The sequence below is a fragment of the Labeo rohita genome, chromosome 14 (assembly GCF_022985175.1).
Source record: "Labeo rohita strain BAU-BD-2019 chromosome 14, IGBB_LRoh.1.0, whole genome shotgun sequence".
NCBI classification, from domain to species: domain Eukaryota; kingdom Metazoa; phylum Chordata; class Actinopteri; order Cypriniformes; family Cyprinidae; genus Labeo; species Labeo rohita.
In genome coordinates this window covers 5903329-5927433 of record NC_066882.1, presented here as the reverse complement: position 1 = coordinate 5927433, position 24105 = coordinate 5903329, and the positions used below count along the sequence as shown (strand labels likewise).

Genomic DNA, 24105 nt, shown 5'->3' with positions numbered 1-24105 from the left:
CGAGAAAGAAGTAACATGAGTTTACTACGATCAAAAACCTCAGTGAGTAATGCTACTAAAAACAACTACGACGACTAGCAACATTCTTTTAGAATGAAAACATCTTCTCAAGCTAGTTCATAGCAGGTGAGCTTTTTGTCCATATAAGTTATTAAAATTTACACGAAGTACAGACAACGAAAATGTACGCTCAACAGCTAAACACAAATAACGTGTTCCTACGTGTTCTTTAAACACACTTCTCACTAAGCTCGGCTTTGAAACTATTTTTAAAGAAAACATGCCTTTAAAGTGCAAAATTAACAATACAAAATATTTGACATCCACTAACAAATTTTGATTGAGAACTAGCTAGTGCATGTTAAACTTATCTTTCTCAGATGCAAATTATGTTGCACTTACTGTATATGTGGCCCTGGACCACTTAAGTCTTAAGTAGCACAGGTATATTTGTAGCAATAGCCAAAAATGCATTGTATGCGTCAAAATTATCGATTTTTAAGCTATAAATCATTAGGATATTAAATAAAGATCATGTTCCATGAAAATATTTTGTAAATTTCCTACCATAAATATATCAAAATGTATTTTTTGATTAGTAATATGCATTGCTAAAAACTTCATTTGAACAACTTTAAAGGTGATTTTCTCAATATTTTTATTTATTTATTTATTTATTTATTTTTGCACCCTCAGATTACAGATTTTCAAATAGTTGTATCTCAGCCAAATATTTTCCCATCCTAACAAACTATACATCAATGGAAAATCAGATGGTGAATCTAAATAAATAAATCAATAAATTTTAAAAATGTAACCTTTTTCCAGGGTCACATAGCATTTTTTTTGTAATATCATTTTAAAATATTTTACATTTTGTGGCCCCTTGAAGGTTTACTGAGGCCCCCTAGTGGGCCCCGGACCCCAAGTTGAGAACCACATATCTGATCTTAAAATGGTTCCAAATAAGTTAGAAAAAGAAATAAAATGAATAAATAAAAATAGAAACGTTTCAATGTGATCTTAAACGGTAAGTAAAAGACAAGATTACTTAAAAACCATTGTATTATTTTCCATACTTTTAATATGAAGTCCATACTAAATGAAACGCTCAGCGTTTCAAAGATATGCAAAATACATATCTGTATTGTCGCTATGGTAGCGATATGCGCAAATGGCCAATGTTCAGATTATGAGAATAGGTTATATAGCACTAATGATCCATTTATCTCTGTCTACAGTAGAACATCACTGCTGATCGCAGCTAAAATGACGATACAATGTTAGTCAGCATCTCCAAACAGACCTTCATCCAATAATAGCGTCGAAACGCGGTGAAAAAGAGAAGAAGCAGGTAGAGAAGTAAAACACACCGACTCCACCGCGCTGTTTCTCAATATCTACCGAGCCCACTACCTAGACAGCATTTTGAAGCGCTTGCGATGCCCCAAAACACTGTCTAGGTGAGCAGCTCAGTAGGTTTTGCAGCACAGCCCCGGTTTACAGAATTATTAAAACTTCTCCGCTTTTAGTTTACTTCAGGATGCATTAAACTACCTTCAATCTGACAGCTGAACTGTTCCTCAGCTTAAATCATGTCCAAAGAGCAACTAACTACAGCACAGCGAGATACATGCCCACATACTCACATACCAGCTTTAAATGTCGAACATTCTTTTCTTCTGTCATCTTGAAAGAAACCAGAACGGGAAACAAAAGAAATTTTGATGTCAGAAACAAGTGTGACTGTCTCGACGCGCAATCCTCCGCGACGCAGTATGTCTCGAGAACGCAACTTTAGAGGAATGCGCGCAGCGAGAGCGCAGACAGACAATCGCAGGAAGCCGGCTCCTCCCACCGGCTACACACGCGCAAAGAGTCTCCCGAATGATGGCTATGAGCGGTTATGGTCTCCTTCCAGTCAGGCTCTCGTTATTGGCAGGGTCATTAATCACCAGACGGCACTCTTGCGTCTCTATACGGTCAGCAATATGAACCATAATAGGAATTATGGATGTTATGGTCGTCTGTGGACCTGCAAGAAACAGCCGTGACCCATTTGTTACACCTCGCCTATAACTGAGTATAAAACCGGGGAGAGATTATATAATACAGCTTATTATTAACAAGATTCACATAGAGATGAATGGTAAACAACCTTGACAGAGAGGGTCATTTGCGTTTCTCAGGAGGTTTACAATAAACAGAGAGACTGAGGCTAGTTGTCACGCTTTTTTTACTCCAGTTAATCATATGTAATTATATTATTTCCATAAAGGCATACATTTTAAGTCTTAGCTTTAATAAAGCTATTATACAATGACACATTTATATTGGGTGGGGCAAGTTGTCACAGTAGGATTAAAGAAACTATTACAGGCTTGTCAGCTAAATTTAAGCAGTAATAATGAAACAAATTAAAGATGACAGACAATAGAAATATCAAACATTCTTTGTTTGACAAAAACTAATAATTATATAACTACTTTATCTAACATGACAAGTAGCCTTGACTGTACTGTACTCTATAACAATTAGTTCCGCTTCTCGAATCTGATTGGCCGAGCTCATTTGTAAGAAGGACTACCTGATTACATTTTTAAAAGCTTTTAAATCCCAAATAATTAACTTGAATGCATCACAAGAATGTATTAAATACACAGTCAGCAGTTGGAGTTTATAAGTAACATCCTGATATTCTGCAATGTAATGTGAACCTAATTTCCTGTTTTTTCTGGGAAAAAATCTTGCAAATTGCAGTAGACGCAGAAATGTCACATGGTATTAGCTGATCAAGTATGAGCAGACCCCCTGTTGAGTGGATCCCACTGAGATAAGGCCATGCTGTCCTACCACGGGTTCTCAACTCATGTCTGGAGTGTTATGCACGAACACTCAAAACATAAAAAAATCAAAACAAACAACTGCTAATTGCTTCCTAGGTTGTTAGTCCAGAAATACAGCGCAGTTACAGTCTCATGGCAGTGCTGACAAAACAATTTGCACTTGCAACACTTAGAGTTCAGAAATCAAGGGCACTTGCTATTGACTGCCAAGTATGATTGACCTTGCAGTGGAGGTTCAATAGGTGCAACATACCCACAGTTAACTAAGCAAACAAGACTTATGAATACTGCAGTGATTTAATTTAATGATATTATTTGTAAAAAGCTGTAGTTAAATAAATATGCTACGAACCATGCCGAGCCATTTCCCATTGACTTCCTCTTTGCAGCTGTTTGGAAGGCTACATGCCAGGGCTGCCCAGCCCTGTTCCTGGAGATCTACCTTCCTGCAAAGTTCAGCTCCTCCCGTAATCAAAAACACCTGAACCAGCTAATTAAGTTCTTCAGGAACACTTCATAATTACAGGCAGGTGTGCTGGAGCAGGACTGGAACTGAATTATGCAGAAAGGCAGCTCTCCAAGAACAGGATCGGGCAGCTTTAGGCTTGAACTGTTTTCTGGAACTTTTCACTTGCACCCAAGAGGTCAAGGTTTGGCTGACTAGCTTGCAGGTATCTCCATGTATCTCGCCATGTATTCTGACTATTTCCATTTTTTTATGGATATAATAAATGTTTAAAATTCTATAGAGCCCCACACATGGGAAAAAGGGAGTAAATTGTGCCCTCATTACCTCGGTTTACTAAATCGTGTGCATGATTTACTAATTAGTTTCCTTGGTTTACTAAATCGTGTGTATGGTTTATGTATTCATTTCCTCGGTTTACTAATTCCTCTTGAACAATTTACGAATTAGTTCCCTCGGTTTACTAAATCGTGCGCACAACTTACTAATTCTTTCCTTCAGTTTACTAAATTGTGCACACTATTTATGAATTTGTTACCTTGATTTACTAAATCGTGCATATGATTTACTAAATTCTGATGAACGACTTACTAATTCTTTCCCTCAGATTACTAAATCATGTGCACGATTTACGAATTCTTTGCCTCGGTTTACTATATTGTGCACACGACTTACTAATTCTTTCCTTCAGTTTACTAAATCACGTGCACTATTAATGAATTTGTTGCCTCATTTACTAAACCGTGCATATGATTTATGAATTTGTTCCTTTGGTTTAATAAATCATAGGCACAATTTACAAATACGTTCCCTCGGTTTACTAAATTCTGATGAATGACTTACTAATTCATTCCCTTGGATTACTAAATCATGTGCACGATTTACAAATTCTTTCCCTCGGTTTACTAAATCATGTGTGCATGACTTAATTCTTTCCTTCAGTATACTAAATCGTGCGCACTATTTATGAATTTGCTGCCTCGATTTACTAAATCGTTTCTTATGATTTATGAATTCATTCCTTTGGGTTACTAAATCATGTGCACGATTTACAATTCTTTCCCTCGGTTTACTAAATCGTGTGCACAACTTACTAATTCATTCCCTCGGTTTACTAAATCATGTGCACGATTTACGAATCAGTTTATTAAATCGTGCGCACGGCTTAGTAATTCATTCCCTCGGTTTACTTAGTCATGTACACGATTTATGAATTTGTTCCCTTGGTTTACTAAATCGTGTGCTCGATTTCCGGATTCGTTTCCTCGGGTTTACTAAATTGTGCGCACTTTTTACGGATTCGTTCATTCAGTTTATTAAATCGTGCTCATGATTTATGAATTCATTCCCTCTGTTTACTAAATCGTACGCACGATTTGCGAATTGTTTCCTCGGTTTACTAAATCGTGTGCATTATTTACAAATTCGTTCCCTCAGTTTACTAAATTGTGTGTACGATTTGCAAATTTGTCCCCTTGGTTTACTAAATTCTGCGCACAATTTATGAATTTGTTCCCTTGGTTTAATAAATTATGTGGACGATTTACTAATTTATTCCCTCTATTTACTAAATTGTGTACACGATTACCGAATTAGTTCCCTCAGTTTTTTCAATTGTGCGTACAATTTATTAATTGGTTCACTTGTTTTAAGTAATTCGTGTTTACAAAATAATAATTTGTGCCCTCGTTTTAAGTAAATCATGTGCATGAAATAATAATTAGTTCTACTTCCTGAATGAATTAGTAAATCATGTGCACAATTTAGTAAACAAAGAAAACAAATTAATAAATCGATTTACTAAGATTTACTTTTTTTTTTTTTTTTTTTAACCACCTGCACATCATGTGTGGGGCATCGTAAAATTAAGTTCAAAAGTTTTTAAATAAAATTCAAAAATAAAACTCAACTTTTTTTTTTAATTACTGCTTTTATTTATCAAGGACACATTCAATTGATCAAAAATGACAGTTAAGACAGGCAATGTTTCAAAAGATTTCTATTTTAAATAGACGCTGTTCTTTTGCTGTATTATGAACAAATTATATAATTATATACATTTCTGTTCAAACACATTTTTATACTTGAACATGAACTACTTAAAACCTGTTATGCAGTATGTCTAAATTGTCATTGAATGTCACTGAACACACATTTACATTGTGTGGGTGAAGCTGCCACAATGGGATTAAACAAACTATTATAGGCTTTTCAGCAAACTTCAAACAGTGACACAATAAATAACCTAGGTAGCACAAAACAGCAATGAAACATCAAAGTTGTAAAATGTAACGTAACTAAAAACTAAAAATGGTAACTTTATATCATTTAATTCCTTCCCTACCAGAGCCATTTTTTTTGGCAGCACAGAATGAGGAAATACAGTTTGTTCTTGCCACCTAAGACGAGTGTTTTCCTCAAGCAGACTCGGCCAATATGCAAACTGACTGTGGTTTAGTAAACTGAAAGGCCCTGTGAGGCCTGATAAAAAATGCTTGTGGTCATGTAGATGAAGAAAGACAACACTGTGTTTCCCGAACGCCTGCCGCCGCATGACACACCCATCACGAAACGAAAAACCTGTCAGACTTGTAAAGCTTATTCCACTTTGAGGGGACATGATACGTCCGAAGACATTACAGCTACATAAAAAGGAGTGTCTGCGGCCATCTGACGAAACACAAAGACACTTTCTGCAAGAGGTTTCTCGAGAGGCTTTCAAGTCCAAACCCTCAGTGGTCTGGATGAGGGACAAATGATTATAATGTGCAGAATAAATCAATTTGTATTTTGCTGGAGTGTGGTTACTTTTGAGAGGATGCGCTCTCAAAAAACTGTCGCTTTTTCATGATGAATTCATTCATTCCACTCAAACAGTCTAGTGCCGCCTGCATGCCTTGAATGCTTCTGAGACATTCCTGCCGTTCTTTTTTTGAATTTGATTTCAGAGGGTGAAATATTACAAGCCGCTGATCAACGGTTTTGAGAAGCCCGGGTGAAAGAATGAGGGTAAAACTCTAGCTGACAGGAAGCACAATGACATGAAGGCAGCTTACATAACAGATCATCATCAACACATCAGCGTGAAGATACAGGGGAAACGCATCGCCACCCCTTTTTTTACTCAGTCAGTTGGCTGTCTGAGGTGGGCGACACGCTGCGTGACAAGCTGCCTCCACACGCCCTCACGCGTCGGAAACAGAGGAGATGGATCAGATCGGCTTTCAAGTTAGATATGTTAATGAAACTTTCAAACACGCTCAATGGATGGATGCTCCACAATATTTAAATCGGAGGCACGGTTGGGTGACAATAAGCCAGTCAAAGGCAAGCCTCTAAAAGGAAACAACAAAAAAGAAAAACATTTAATTGCAGCAGAAATAGGGGAACTGCAGAGCTAAATACAGATGTGCTGAACAGTTCTAGTTGTTTTATAAACCTCCATTGACTTTCATCTGAGTCTGGACTGAACCACAACATGTGCACAAAACCACTGACAGAACTTTCCCACTCTTCCAAAAGCATTCCAGTTCCTGTTTTAGAATAGTTACACCATGTCTCTGATTAGCACTGTTTAGCTATCCACAAGTTGGTTTCTTAAACAACCAGTTGGCACTGGCATGATCACCCACTATTTCCGTTTTTCTGTTTTCTGTTTCTCGTCTTGATATAAGTCATTGTAGAAGCTAAACATCACTGGAACCAGACAGATTCAATGTGTGAAAAATTAAACCATTAATAGTGCTTAAAAAATGATCTATGTAGATCAATTATAGATTTGTAAACATTCGAGATGCACATGCATCATGGTTGCAGAAAACCCTGGAGAGAATTACACGGATAGGATACAAAATAGTTAAAGGAGAACTCCACATCTAGAACAACAATTTACAAATAATTTACTCACCCCCTTGTCATCCAAGATGTTCATGTCTTTCTGTCTTCAGTCGTAAATAAGGAAAGTGTTTCAGGATTTTTCTCCATATAATAGACTTCATTGGTGCCCCGATTTTAAACTTTAAAAATGTAGTTTAAATGAGCTTCAAAGGGCTCTAAACGATCCCAGCCGAGGAAGAAGGGTCTTATCTAGCGAGATTTTTGAAAAATAAAATTTTGTATACTTTTTAAGCACAAAAGCTTGTGTAGCACCCTGTTTGTATTGTTCTTTTGCGCTTGCGGGCCAGTTCAGAACTATGATCTGTTCACACTGGAAATCTGATATTGGTCACATTCTGACAAAAAAAAAAAAATCGAGCACTAAGGCTTGCAGTGTGAACATAGCTATAAAGGCTCCAAAGGTGTGTTTTTGCGGTAATGCAACAGAAGAACCCTTATTGGCTCCCCAAAGAACCTTTAAGTGAACAGTTCTTAAAAGAACTATTTTGAAGAACATCTAAACATCTAAAAAAACTTTTTCCACTATAAAGAACCTCTTCTGCATTTGAAAAGTTCCATGAATGATCAAGGTTCTTCATGGAACCATTGATACCAATAATTTAACTATTTTTAAGAGTGTACCCTCTTCAAAAATTGAAGAATGCAGTAAGGGCTTTCAGTGAAATGCTGTTAATATTTGAAATTACCAAAACAAACATGCCTCTACCCAAAAAGACCACACCCTATCTTAAAGTAAAGGTCTACTTCCAGAACAAAAATTTACACAAAATATGGTCTGAGTTTTGAGTTAGAATACACAGAGTTCAGGAAGAGTAAGCCAAGATGAGCGTTTGAGATTAAAAATATATTACATTTTATTTTTTTATTAAAATAACCCATTGTTTACAACCACATTTGGGATTGTTTGAAGCCGCATTTAAACTGCATTTTGGAAGTTTAAAATCGGGGCACCATATCTGTCCATTATATAGAGAAAAATACTGAAATGTTTTCCTCAAAAAACATAATTTCTTTACGACTGAAGAAAGAAAGACATGAACATCTTGGATGACAAGGGGGTGAGTACATTATCTGTAATCTGTCTATCTATCTATATGCATATGATTATAGTCTAGGCTTCAAATTTCATAAAAATGTGGTCATGGCTTCCGATTGGTCAATACAGCACTCTAATTGTGCTAAAATCCATGATTCAACAGCTTTGGCACAAAACACTTATTTACCAAAGTGAATTTTTTTTCGTTCCAATATTCACAGTAATAAATTTGCTTTAAAAACTGCATAAAAATTGTAGTAATAATATTTTTATATAATTTATTGTTAACAAAAAACACTCACAATATAGCACCCATCTCATACCCTTTTTTTAATAACGTATTTTCAATAGATTTTAAAAGACACTTCAGCTCTGCATAGTGTTGTATTTACTGACTGTGTGTACTGTACTTGACACAATGTTAAGTGCTTATCTTGTAAAAAAAAATCTGTTATATTTTCTGCAAAACAGCTTCTGCAGACTGCATTTCACTGTAACTCATACAACAGAGTACAGAGATACCAATAAACCCACTTTAATTTTTTTTTCTAATAGATTTTATTAGATAGCAAGTGCTTGTCACTTGTGTATACAAAATTCTTCAAAAACATCTAACTTTAACATGGAACACACTGCAAATGGAAAACCAGAAACTCTAACCAGAACATAAAAATAGGCTTCTTTATGTATCAAAGATAAAATTTATAGTCTGAAAAAAAGGTGAAATAGTTAAACGCAGCTCAAAACATAATCAAGCTGAAATCTTGGCCAGGCTGCAGAACTAGAGAAGACTGGCTATATTATCACTGTTGTTTTTGTTGTTACTTTCAGTCGAACAAAGACATATTGTTCTTGACAGAAATGTGGAGCTCTAATACAGAGACTCCATCACTATCATACACAGATGCTTTCACACTGACTAACCAAATTAAACTGCCACGGATGTCAGTTCTACCCCCCACCACCCCCCCTTCCCCGTCCCTAGAGGAATTCTTCAGCCTGCATAACCTCATTCACATACTTGTGACTCACACCCTAACTTTAACATTTGCACCATATTTATTAAATATTCTCATGAAACAAAACTAGTTATCAATGAAAAACTAGTTATCTATTCATTGCACAAAGACACTCCAAGTCATGGCCAGGTTATGCAAAACTCTAATACTGTGAAATAATATTACAATTTAAATAATTGTTTCCATATATAAAAAAATTTTAAAATGTAATTTACTGTGATGGAAAAGCTGAATTTTCAGCATCATTACTCCAGTCTTCAGTGTCACTTCAGAAATCATTCTCATATGCTGATTTGACGCTTAAGAAATCTCTTTCTTCTAATATATTCATTTTTAAGTTATGCAACAGCTTCAACAATGCAACAATGTGGCTCTATCACATCACAGGAAAGTATCAAATACATAACATAACAGTTGCTGTTTATTATCTGCATAGCTCTGAAGTTTTTTTCCTGTTTTTCTCTGCAAATTGTAGTAGACACAAATGTCACAAGGTGTAAGATGTTAAATTATGAGCAGACCCCCTGTTGAGTGGATCCCACTGAGATAAAGGCCATGCTGTCCTACAACTGGACTCTCAACTCATGTCTGGAATGTTATATGAGGACACTCAAAAAAAAACAACACTTATTATTGCTTGACATATGCTGATTTGCTCATTTGTGAAAGAAATAATTTTATTCAGCAAGGCTGAATTACTGTCACTTTTGATAAATTAAAAGACATTTATAATGTTACAAAATGTTTCTATTTCAAATAAATGCTGTTCTTTTAAACTTTCTATTCATCAAAGATTACAAACAAAACGTATCATGGTTTCCACTAAAAGTATTAAACAGTACTGTTTAACTGTTTTTAACATTGATGATGATGATGAGGATGATGATAATAATAATAATAATAATAATAATAATTTTTTTATTATTATTATTATTATTATTATTTATTTAATTTTATTTATGTATTTTGGAGCAGCAAATTAGCATATTGGAATGATTTCTGAAGGGGGAAAACATTTATTATTTATTTTAATTGTAATAATATTTTACAATATTTGCAAAATGTTACTATTTTGGTAGTTTTTGACATATTTTTGATATATGCATGTATGAAGAGTGTATTAGCAAAAACAGTTAACTTAAACAGATATATACAGATACACACAAACACATGTTGTAAATAAAATATAATGTTCAAACATTAAAATACATTCAAAAATATATTTTTTGCACTTATTGTGGAAAACAATGGCCTTCATTGATTTGTATTTTCAAGACTACATTCTATAACCTTAGAGATGTGTATGAGCAAATTTTTCAAGAACAATGTTCAATAGATCACAGCAGACGATAGAGCCATGAGACCCTCTTTATTGCTCTGCATAATCTCATATTGAGTTCCCTCAGTAGAAATGAGACTGGAGGCACTACATTTTCTGAATCGGCCATACGATCAGGAAAAGGACCTTAATTAAAAGTGGTAATTGCACTACTGCCTTTGCTTTAAAAGTAATTTACAGATAGCAGTAAAACAAATAATCCATCCAATAAAGCAGCAGGAACACTACTAATGATTATCAAATAAAACAATTAGGTATATACAGCTTGTGTCTGTCACTACTGCCACATTCATTAGTAATTGCTGAGGGGCGGAACTGATCTGAAGACTGGCTATAGGCCTCCATTTAACTGAGACATACACAATTCATTTAAGAAAAGGAAATTACAGCCAAAGACAAAAAGAGGACCAGAAAAAGACTGTATCGTTTAGAGCCCAGTGAAATGGTCTGCTTGAGCGACTGTAGCTCCACATGCGGTCTCGAACTAAGTGTCTGTCGTTAGCTGTCAGGAGGAATAGGATCACAGGCAGCTTTAACTGGCGCAACAAGTCGCGCTAAGGGCTATCTCAGCGCTGGCTGTTAGAGAGCAGATGATTGCAGAAGGCAGTGATTTGTTTTATGGGGATGGAAAAGCTTGCTTGATTTCACGGCCCGTGGAAAGCAATGGGAAATAAAGTGTAATTCAAGTAGTAAAATAAGTAATGACTGGTCCACTGCACTTAAACATGTGGTACACTTCCCACACACACAGATTCAGGTGATCTCAGAACGTATAAAAGCAAGTTGGCAGTATGTGTATCATACTGTGTGTACAGACATAACGCCAATGTGTTGTGGCCGTCTTGGCTGTATCTGAAAGCTGAAAAATGCTGTCTCTGCAGGATTAAAAGGTAGGAAGGCAACAAAACCCATACTGGGATGCACTGATCGATTTTTGAAGGCAGCATAGATGTGTCCTTCACCGCCTATGATATTCCGCTATCCTGCAGTTGAGCTTAAAAATAAAAGGCAAACTCAAAGTTGAGGTAGATGGTCAGTTTGTGTAGAAATGTATGTTTTTTTTCCACTTTTAGTATTTTAGGATTTTAATATTTCAGCATCAGCTACTCACAACCAGCTCAAAACTAGCCCAATAGCCCAAAAGGGGGGTTCCCCAGTAAAAAAAACGCGTTCTGGAGGGCTTGGGATTGGGAACGCTTCAACCCACGGACATGAAAAATAACCTGTGGCAACAGTGCTAAAGGAGAAGTCTACTTCCAGAACAAAAATGTACAGATAATGTACTCACCCCCTTGTCATCCAAGATGTTTATGTCTTTCTTTCTTCAGTCATAAAGAAATTATGTTTTTTGAGGAAAACATTTTAGCATTTTTCTCCATATAGTGTACTTCTATGGTGCCCCGATTTTAAACTTCCAAAATGCAGTTTAAATGTGGCTTCAAACGATCCCAAATGAGGTTGTAAACAATCCTGCCCGAGGAAGAAGGGTCTTTGAGTTTTTCGACATACCCTAACTGTCTTAAACCAGAATACACAAAGTTCAGGCAGAGCAAGACAAGACGAACGTTTGAGATTAAAAAGTATTTAAATTGTTTTTTTATTAAATTAAAATAACTGATCCTTTCGCTAGATAAGACCCTTCTTCCTCGGCTGGGATCGTTTACAACCGCATTTGGGATTGTTTGAAGCCACATTCAAACTGCATTTTGGAAGTTCAAACTCGGGGCACCATAGAAGTCCATTATATGGAGAAAAAAAGTGTTTTACTCAAAAAACAATTTCTTCGCGACTGAAGAATCACATGAACATCTTGGATGACAAGGGGGTGAGTACATTTTATGTGAATCTTTGTTTTGTAAGTGGACTTCTCTTTTAAAGTAGCCCAATTCCTCAGGAAAACGGTGGACTTGGCAACACATTCTAATTTGCTGATTTACTGCTCAAGAAAAATTTATTAAGAGTATCAATGCTGAAAACTGTCTAGCTGCTTATTATTTTTGTGAAAACTGTTTTTTTTTTTAAAGAACAGCATTTATTTGTAACTATAAATGTTTTTGTGACACTCATGATCAATTCAATGTGTCCTTGTTGAATAAAAGTTTTTTTTTTGATAAATAAATAAATCTCAAAACTAAATAGAAAATATCTAAACTAATTAATTAAAAAAAAAAAAAAACTGTAAAAAAAGATTTCATTAAAAGTTATCAGAACAAAATACTGGACATACCAGCTTTTTCATTTTCAATTAAAATGAGTTTTTGTCATTTCTTCTATTATATTAAAACATTTCAGTTCTTTTTGTTCCTTGAGCCATTTCTAATCCCTGAACCAGAAACATCACCAGCTGGCTTAATAATGATCAAAAGTTATATAACAAATAAAATTTGTAGCAATGCACTCTGTGGAGAATTAATTTGACTTCAGACAGAGGGTCCACAAGCTGAAATGACTCTCATTGTACTATTGCATAACCAACATTCAGATCAAACATGTGACAGCAGTTTATCTACAATATCACTACATTGTTTAATCTGAATTATATTATGAATCACTAATCAATAATGAACAAGCACCTATTTTAATTTTAATATCCTCCTGTTTGTCCAGACTTGGTTAACTGGTAATGAATGCTTTTAGAGTAACTATTTAAAGCATTAAATGCATCATGGTTATGAATAGCACAGCCCTGGTCATTTGGGATTAAACTCTCTTTAAACATGTTAGTGTATCTTATCTTCTTAAAGCCAAATCGATAAAGAACTAATCTCATGCACCTCTGCTTTCATTGTAAACTGCCAGACCTCACACAAGTCATTAGGAGGCATAATGCAGTCTCACCATGCTGTGAATGGAAATAGCCGGTGAAGATTCAGTGGGAATTGCTGCTGGTGAGGCATCCGAGATGAATTCTCACGCGTGGACCATTTAAAATGACAGATCATTAACAGAGTAAACCAGAGCGGCTTCAAAGTAATTCGGCGGGCAGCCCCTTGGCCTACTGATGACCTCACACAAATCATCATCCCTCCCAGCCATGAATCAGCCCGATGCAGTCTGAATAAGTTAGATGCTAATTCTGGATTTATTGGTTAATGGTAAGTGGGTTGTTTGAACTTACTTGCGTTTGTAATTCAGTCAAGACAGCAGGGCCTGATATGAATCAGAACTGGTAAACATGGTTTAGACTAATTTCATTGCGTACCCTCGTCCCTGGTTTCAGAGCAGATCACAGATAAGCACAGGAAAACACATTTATTTGTGCAGAGCAAACAAGTCATTTCACAAATATACAGGCTATTGTACAGCACTGTAAAAAAACAATTTGTTGAGTCAACTTAAATTAATTTTGTCAACTTGAAATGTTAAGTTAAGTTAAGTACTAAGTGACAACTTAGATATTTGAGTTTATTTAACTTCAAATTTTAAGGCAGCTGGGTAACAAACCCAGCTTTTAAGTTTAACCAACCAATTTTTTAATTTAGTTAACTCAAATATCTAAGTTGTCACTTAGTACGAATTAACATTTTAAGTCGACTAAACGTATTTAAGTTGACTGAACTTATAATTTTAAGGCAGCAGGGTAACACATTATTTTAAGTTGACTCAACAAATTGTGTTTTTTTTTGTTTTTTATAATTATATAATTATATATCATTTTTTTTTTAGAAATACTTTTATTTAGCAAGGACATTTTAAATTGATCAAAAGTGATGACATTTATAACGTTACAAAAGATTTCTATTTCAGATAAATTTACATTCATCAAAGAAGCCTGAAAAAAATTCTACTCAACTGTTTTCAACATAATAATAATAATAATAATAATAATAATAATAAATGTTTTTTTTGAGCAGCATATCAAAATATTAGAATGATATTCTGAAGAATCATGTGACTGACGCAATGATGGTAAAAATTCAGCTTTGAAATCACAGAAATAAATTACATTTTAAAACATATTCAAACAGTAAACATGAATAGTATATTTCAGTATATTTCAAAATGTTACTGTTTTTGCTGTACTTTGAATCAAATAAATGCAGGCTTGGTGAGCAGAAGAGACTTCTTTAAAAAAAAAAACAAAAAAACATTAAACAAAAAAATTGCAAACACGTAAATTGCATATAAGGCAGTTTTCACATTTACTTCTAAATCTAATGATAAAAATGCAACAAACCCAGAAGGCCATTATTAATAACTAAAAAATGAAATACATTATTTAATCAAACAAATATTTAAAACTTTTAAATGTATGTAGTTAGGAAAATAGTCCATGCACACGTGTCTAACATGCTGTAATTATGTATTTTTATCTAAGCATATATTTGAATATTTTCATTCTGGTGTCAGCATTGCCGTGCATGGGTGAGAAAGACTGAGTCCAAGCAAATATAAAAAATAAATAAATAAGTGGTATGCATGTCAATGCAATCTTTGTTTTCTTGTTTCTGCAGCAACAAAGTTTATGCCAAAGGGTGGGTAAACAATCCTCCATTATGTGTCTCAAGGTACAAAATCATCCAGCAGGAAAAAACAGACAATTAATGAAGGCAAGACCGAGCAAAACTGGCAGGGGTCAAGTTTTTCCTTGTGCTTGTAGACACAAACATTTATATTAATTCAAGAGCAGTAACTCACAAAGGGAATAAATGAGGTTTTTGAATTCACCTTTCTTCTCTTACTGAAATCACCTTAATCAATACAGAGCAATTGCTTTTAAGGAATAATGTTGTGCGATCATTGACATGGACAACAATGCTGGCTAGAGGCTAGAGCTTTTTTGAGATGTTGCTTGCAGATGCTAACCTGTAACGCCATTTGTCCTATGTAACATTATGGTTAAACCACTGATGTCAAATGGACTATTTTAACAATGTCCTAACTACCTTTTAGGGCCTTAAACGTGTCAGTTGTGTTGCTGTCTATGCAGCGTTAGGAAGCTTTCAGATTTAATGTATTGACAGCCACTTAATTATTTAAATTATTTTTTTACACCACTATATAAAAAAAAAACAGCATGTAAAATCAAAACAAACTGTTCCTGCTTGCTATATATGTCAGTCAGGCGGTCTCTTCCTGTCCAAGCATGTGGTGCATGGCCAGAATAAGCTGTAGTGTGTGACTGCACCGCAGGCCCCCTATTGCTTTTTATATTACTGATTTTGGACATATATGAATTCAGCGTACTGGAAACTCCAACAGATTTGCGTATAACATAACAGTGTATGTCATTTCACATAAACATGCAGGCCGGCGGCAAAAATCTGGGTCACACCCGGGCCGCCCATTCCTAAGCTGATGAGATTGGAAATCGCAATGACTTGGTTGTTTATCAATTCTAAAAACGCAACAGACAACTGGAGGCATTTGTTTCTCCAGGGGAAAAACAAGAAACTAAAACGGAGTGAGTGGAGCATGAAAGCAGCACATGTACTTGGAATGAGACGGCAGAATAAACAGACAGAGGAAGAGTGCTGGCCATGTGCTGCGAAAGCAAAAGCAATGGAAAGAACAAGTCCTCCAAACACTAGAGTCAATCGTAAAAGCCAGTGCTGGTGCGATGACATCATTACTCATGAGGCTGCACTTTAAGGCAATGGCATTAACAGACACTACTGCACACCATTTAACTCTAGCATTAATCAAGCTCATCTGATATTCATAAGGCTGGCTCAAACTCTTCTGGATGATTGGTGTTTGGGTCTGATACCTCGCTTATGTGAAAGACTGGAGCTCCAGATCACTTTTACATGCTGACCATACTGTGAAAGCGTCACCTAAAGTGTCTTTACACTTTAGAATTAAACGGATAATTCAACTAAAAATTAAAATGATTCATTATTTACTCACCCTTATGCTGTTCCTAGCACAGGTACTTTTTCCATGGAACATAAGAAAAAGGAATTGAAGAATCTTAGGGTTGTTTCCATACAATTACAAAATAAAAAAATAAAATAAAATAAATAAAATAAAACAAATGTCATTGGATCTAATTTTAATTATTAAACTATAAAAAAGTAATAATTTTTAGATGTTTTCCATTACCACAACATCAAAAAATAAAAATAAATTAATTAATTAATTAATTAATAAATAAATAAAATGTTATTGGTTCTGATTTCAGTTATTAAATTAGAACAACATAAGAATGTTTTAGATGATTTCCATACAACATTAAAATCAATTAAAAATAATAATAATTAAATGAAAAATAAAGTGCCTTTTTTTTTTTAGATGTTTTCCATAACCACAACATAAATAAAATAAATAAAAAATAAATAAAGTGTCATTGGTTCTGATTTTAATTATTAAACTAGAAACATGTAAGAATTTTTTTAGATGTTTTCCATACAACATTAAAATCAATTAAAATAATAATAATAAAATCATTTACAAATAATATAATAAAGCGCCACGTCATTGGTTCTGATTTCAAAAATTAAGAATTTTCAGATGTTTTCCATAACCACAACATAAATAAAATAAAATAAAATATAATATATGAATAAAATAATGTTTTAGATGTTTTCCATATAATATTAAATGATTTAAAAAATAACAATAATAAAATAAAATACCATGCAATTAGTAACAATTTTCATATGTTTTCCATTACCACAACATCAAAAATAAAATAAAATAGTCATTGGTTCTGATTTCAGTTATTAAATTAGAAAAATGTAAGAATGTTTCAGGTGATTTCCATACAACAACATTAAAATCAATTAATAATAATAATAATAATAAAATGAAAAATAAAGTGCCATTTTTTTTTGTTTTCCATTACCACAACATCTAAATAAATAAATAAATAAAATATTGATTAATGTCACTGGTTCTGATTTCAATTCATTCTAAAAAAGAAAAATGTAAGAATTTTCATATCTTTTCCATACAACAGCATAAAAAAAAAAAAAAAAAAAATGATGCCATGCCACGAGTTAATTTTAAATTCAAATTCTTCAAATTAATTTTTACATTCTACTTAAAAACTAGCAGCATGGGGGTAAGGAAATAATGAACAATAATTGGGCGAATCATCTAAAATGCATCATTTTCGGATGAATATTCTGTGCCGCATAAAGATGCCTCCAGACTGTTTACATAAAGCCAGACTGAAACCACCCATTCCTAGCCACAAAGACCATCTCCTCTCATGTGAAACTCCAGACGACAGATACTGTATTAAGCTTACTTAATGATTAGTCAAATGATGAAATAATACAGCATGGAAGAATGAGCATTGTTCTAGGGCTAAATTTAATTACAGCCAGTGGTGCTCAGGCTAATGAGCAATGGCCCCCTTTAGCTCCTCGGTAACTGGGTAAAGTAACAGTGGCCAGTGGGCATGTTCTCTGGGGATGAGTCAAGAGATGATTAAGTAAAAGTCAGAGTACACAAAGACAATCTTTCTTGAGCTTTCACAAGAAAGAATCAAGACTCATTTCATCCGCCCATTTCTAATGTCAACAGAACCAGGCACAAATCCTAACTTGTTAAATCATACGCTTACAGCCAAGGGCGTAAAGAATGATCTGAAAAATGTGGAGGGACATATTATAAAACTTATCAGTCTGGCACATGAATATTATGTAGCTTGATGTAATATTCGCCTGGTATTCCTAACTTAATGTCTAAAAAAACAAAGAAGTCCTATTAGGATTACTGGTTAGCCACTGAGTGTTCATTTGGATGTTGATGCTTTTGCAGTTTTTTTCTTTCTCTCTCTGTATTGGAGCCAAGCAAAACAAAGCTCTTAAAATACAATGAATATTATGCTAGAAGAAAGGGAGGCAAACATGTCCAAATGTTTGCTACACCATGTGTAGACTAAAACAGTAAAGTTTCAGCTGTAAAAGGCTGTAAAACACTTGGCTAACACAGAGTTATCTATACGGAGAAAAACTGTAATTAATTTCATGTAATTTTACAGTAAAAAAATTAAATGCACAGCATTTTTTGAAAGTAATTTATAGTTTAAAAACTAAAAAAAAGTTTTTTTTTTCATTGAAATAACTATTCCCTTAGTTTCTTCAGTTATGTACATTGAGGTTTTATGTTTTGTTAAATTAATAATTAATGTTTATTGCATTATTTTAGAGTTGTGTGTTACAATTATTGTGTTTTTTTTTTTTTTTTTTTTTGTCACAAACATTGCAAATGAACTTGTCATAAACCCTTGTAATGAGCTTTGATTTATTGTTTGGCTTTTTGACTTAATAATTATAAAGGACCATTAATATTCCAGTTCATTATCTATCTATCCATCTATCTGTCTATCTATCTATATATATACAATTTATATATTTAATATTATAATATATATATATATATATATATATATTAATTCCAAACTTAATTTAATTAAATCTGTAAAAGTTAATATGTTGAAACCTTCTTTATTTTTTGCTACAGTAAAATTTTTGCAATCATTGACTTTAACTGAACTAAAAAAATAAGTAAATAAATAAACAACCACTGACACATTTTAATTTTGTTTTATTTTATTTTGTTTTATTTTAGTGTTGGGTGTTACAATTATGTTTTTTTTTTTTTTTTTTTTTTGATACCATGCATGCACATTATCAATATTGACTGTAGCTTACTTGTCTTGTATATATATATGTGTGCAAAAGTCTTAGGCCACTAGTATTTTCACCAGCTAAAAAATGGTTTAAAGTAAGTTATTTCTATCTTTTGCTGTAGTGTGTCAGTAGGAAACATCAGTTTACATTTCCAAACATTCTGTTTGCCATTAATTGTAATAATCTAGTGAGATGTTTGTTTGCACAGGCAGTCTGACAACAGCCAGTGCTCCACACAGAGATCTGATCTCACCATCATCCAGTCTGTCTCTGGAATGACATGAAGAAACAGAATAACTGAAACAGACTAAATCCAGAAGAACTGTTTCAACATCTCCAAGATGTTTCAAATAACCTACCTGCAAAGCTACCTGAAAAACTCTGCACAAGTGCACATAGGGCAAAAGCTACTTTAAATGCAAAGGATGGTCACATCAAATGCTGATTTATTTTAGTTAATAGAAGTTCATTGATAAAGAAAATCTATTTATGACATTGTTTTTGACAGCATCCTCATTTTATGTGCCTAACTGCCTAAAAATTTTAACAGTACTGTAGCTTTGTAGGTATAGGTTTCTTAAAGCATCTTGGAGATGTTGCCACAGTTCTTCTGGATTTAGTCTGTCTCCGTTTTTTCTGTTTCTTAAGACTGACTGGATTGAATAATGGAGAGATCAGATCTCTGTTTGTACAAGGAGTCTGACAACAGCCTGTGCTCCACACAAAAATCTCACTGGATTATTACAATTAATGGCAAAATGAATGTTTAGAAATGTAAACTGATATTTCCTACTGACACACTACAGAAAAAGACTGACTTTAAACCATTTTTTAGCTGATGAAAATACTAGTGGCCTAAGACTTTTGCACAGTACTGTGTATATATATATATATATATTAATGCAAAATTAATTTCCTTAAATCTGTACAACTTAATATGTTGCTACCTTCTTTATTTCTGCTACAGTAAAATTTTAGCAATCATTGACTTTAACTGAACTAAAAAAATAAGTAAATAAATAAACAACCACTGACACATTTTTCAAAATATCTTGTTTTATTTTAGTGTCGGGTGTTACGATTATGTGTTTTTTTTTTTTTTAGGTGTATGATACCATGCATGCACATTGTCAATATTTACCATAGCTTACTTGTCTTGTATATATATATATATATATATATATATATATATATACACATACATATACACACACATATATATATATATATACACACACACACACACACACACATATATATATATATACACACTCACACATATTTTTTACTGTAAACTAAATTCCATTCAGTCTGTACAACTAATATGTTGCTACCCTTATTTTATTTATTTTAGCAATCACAATCACACAAAAGAACAGTTTCTGTCAAAACAAGTTTGGACACCATTGACATTAACTGAACTAAAAAATAAAAAAAATAAGTAAATAAACAACCACTGACACATTTTTCCAAATATTTTACTTCTGTGGCCCACATGGATTACATTTATTATATATATATAAGATTTTATAAGAACTCTAACTCCAACAACAACAAACTAAACTAGACCAACTTTATTAAGTGTAGATGTAAACACAAAAATTGATGCTCGGCTGGCGAGTTGTTGTGCTTCGTTATCTCTCCTCTGGGTCCGGAAGACCCAGACAGATAAACATGGTCATTGTATACACATATACAAAAATGAACATCACAGATATTCATGTTACTTCATGTCTGTGAGGCATCCTCTGTTTGCAAGCTGTGAAGTATGAGATATCTTGGCCCTGTTCGTTGGAACAGATATGATATTGATAGTCTGGAGGAGTGCCATTAGACACAGAAAGCGTGTATTTGAGCTGCAAAAACCCAATCCCATTTCAATTCATTTAAGCAATGATGTCTATTTATTGTCAAGGCATACAGGCATTTTCATTGCGTCATGGTATTAGCATTCAGCTAATTAAAACAGCCAAGCTCCAGACATTGTGTGTAGGAAGAGAAGCAGAAGAATAGATAAAACAGTATTGCTGTGGCTGATCAAAGAAAACAGTCCAGACATCGAAATGGTACGATTAAACTGAGCTACACAACAAACCCCAAACAACCGCAGCTATTTGACAGATGAGTATCCAGTAGATTCGCAAAACATGCTCTGAAAGAAATTATGAAAATATGCGAGGTTTAACAACACGGGTCGATAATGAGCCAATCAGACTGCAACTAATATGGATCAGTGCGTCAATTCTAAGATACTAATTCATTTCTGAAGCTCTGGCGTTAAAACGGCAGCTACTATCAGGCTGATTGCAACTGAGCCCTTAGGAAGGGCTGCAGCAATCCATCACTTTGACATTTTGGGAGCAAAGTATAAAAGTTTAATGATGGTTGAGTGACTCTTTTGACATCTTGTGTTGGTACAAATGCGGATGTACTGCATCCAGAAGTCCAAACTCAGCACTAGTGCTGTGACTCTGACAAAGCGTGACAAAGTGATAGTTTGGCCCAGTGTCCACTGGGTCACGAAGTCGTCAAAATCAATTGTGTTGGGTTTATTTTTCCCTGCCTTCCAGTTTGTCTAGACGCACGGGTGACAAAACCATCAAAAGCTGGACCGGAAAAGAACACACCCCGGGCCATACAAGCTTTTCAGCCCAAGCCCTTTGATGAAATTTAACACAGTGTTCCACTTCTGCAAACTTGCTTTGGAGAAGACGGGACTTCTCTCACCCTTTTAGGGACAGCTTTTCAAAGAGCCCTGAGAGTTCCACATCGAGCCCTTTGAAGGCTGGTTCTCTCACACCCGCTTTCATCTGTCTCATCCCAGGCAAGCATCAGGTTTCTCACGGCACACATCATAGAGAGAAAGAAAAGGTACGGCTCATACCTGCAGCCTCTTACTGTTCGTGCTTCAGCTCTCATTTGCAAGTCTCTGTTGAGAAGGACGAGTCAGAGTCTGTTTTTAAAGGTGTAAAGCTGTGACTCACAATGGAAATATTATTCTTTATCTCATTATGAACTCACACCAGAGGCATTTCAGTCTAGTTTCAATACATCGTGAGTAAAAGTCATGATTGGATTTTGGCTGGTGTCCACCAATCTGTGAGAAACAGGCTACGCCACCAATTAGACCAGACTGGTTACTGAGGCATGAAGCCTTCGGATGAACTCAAACAAGCTGCCTGCCAACTGTTTGTTGACAGGGCAAGGACATGTACCACAATGTTTACAGGTAACACCAAAATATGCAAAACTCAACAGCAATAATAAGCAGCTCTGATGATCTTTATGAGCTTCATGATCTTTTTAAGACTTTGTGTTCCACTTACTTCTGTTGGTAAGTACGTACAGTACAGGCGCACAACATTGGCACCACGTCAATTGGCTGATATTGTTTATGCCTATTTTAAGATAGATATGATCTTAAATAAGATATTTAGTGTGTGGTTACCTGAATGATCTATGACTGTTTTTTTGTTTTGCGATGGTTGTTCATGAGTCCCTTCTTTGTTCTGAACAGTTAAACTGAGCACTGTTCTTCAGAAAAATCCTCCAGGTCCTGCAGATGATTCAGTTTTCCAGCATCTTTTGCATATTTGAACCCTTTCCAGCAGTGACTGTATGATTTTAAGATCCGTCTTTTCACACTGAGGACAATTGAGAGACTCAAACACAGCTATGAAAAAAATGTTCAAACATTCACTGATGCTCCTGAAAGAAACATGATGCATTAAGAGCTGGGGGTGAAAACTTTTGAAAAGGATGAAGATCCTAAAATTCCAAATTTTTCTTATTTTGTTGAGTTTTTTTTTCTCCATTTAGTACTGCCCTTCGGAAGCAACAAAAGATACTTGCATGTTTCCTGGAACACAAATTAACTACAGTTTTCCTTGATCTTCAAATTTAAAACGTTTTCACCCTCCGGTTCTTAATGCATCATGTGTCCTTCTGGAGCATCACTGAATGTTTGAACCTTTTTTAATAGTTGTGTTTGAGTCCCTCAGTTGTCCTCAGTGTGAAAAGATGGATCTCAAAATCATACAGTCACTGCTTGTAAGGGTTAAAATATGCAAAAGATGCTGGAAAACCAAAGTATCTGCAGGACCTGGAGTTTTTTTCTGAAGAAAAATGCTCAGTTTAACTGTTCAGAACAAACAAAGGACTCATGAACAACCATCACAAAACAAAAAAACAGTCACAGATCATCCAGGTAACCGCACACTATTAAGAACCAATGGTTCCCAAATTTCTTAAGGCGGTTATTTTAATAATTTCAGCTATTTTTTTGTCTTGTGGACTATATACACCTTTTATGTAAAATATCTTACTCAGGACAGTACTAAATCAAAAAAATAACATGCATTTTGTATGATCTCTCTTATTTTGTTAAAATTATTTACATTTTCACAGATTGTGCAAGGGGTTCCCAAACTTTTGCATGCCACTGTAGATCATCTTGCACTAGCCTAAAGAAAATAGTGGGAAATTATGTTAAATAGTTAACCCTTTAAAGTCAACACAAAGTGGAATTTCATCTGTTTTCTAAATGCATGTTATTGATCTTACTGTGAACAATTCATCTTATTTATTTAGTTAGCTTGTAATCAAAATAACATAAATCAGTCTTCTGGTAAAACAACCGATTGCTTCTCTGGTGACGTATGATGGATGCCTATCATTTACAATTGACTGCAAGCTCACAATTAGATTTGCCTCCATCCAATCATCAACCAAATGCATAAAACCAACTCCCTGCCACATATTTTTCTTTTCTTTTCGAAAATCCGTTTCACTCCGATTTAAGAACACTTCTTCTACATCTGTAGAAGAGCTCTATCACTTTAAGAATGTATATGAATGTTCAATTTAAGTATATATCTTTGAAATGTGCATTAAACTTATTTCTGTATTTATATTTAA

At 34.4% G+C, this 24105-nt stretch overlaps 1 protein-coding gene across 5 annotated transcripts in view; it reads right to left on the bottom strand.

Annotated features, from left to right (window-relative positions):
* The window catches only part of mid2 (midline 2), a 178197-nt gene that overhangs the window by 108336 nt on the left and 45756 nt on the right, over nt 1–24105 (bottom strand). Inside the window, exon 1 of one of the 5 annotated variants that reach the window (XM_051127519.1) lies at nt 1654–1869. The exons of 2 other annotated variants lie outside the window; for them this stretch is intronic. The gene's annotated coding sequence lies outside the window, so the exon portion shown is untranslated. Of the gene's footprint in view, nt 1–1653; nt 1870–24105 lie in introns of those variants that run through there. 2 more of the 5 variants (XM_051127518.1, XM_051127523.1) reach the window with 2 other exon arrangements.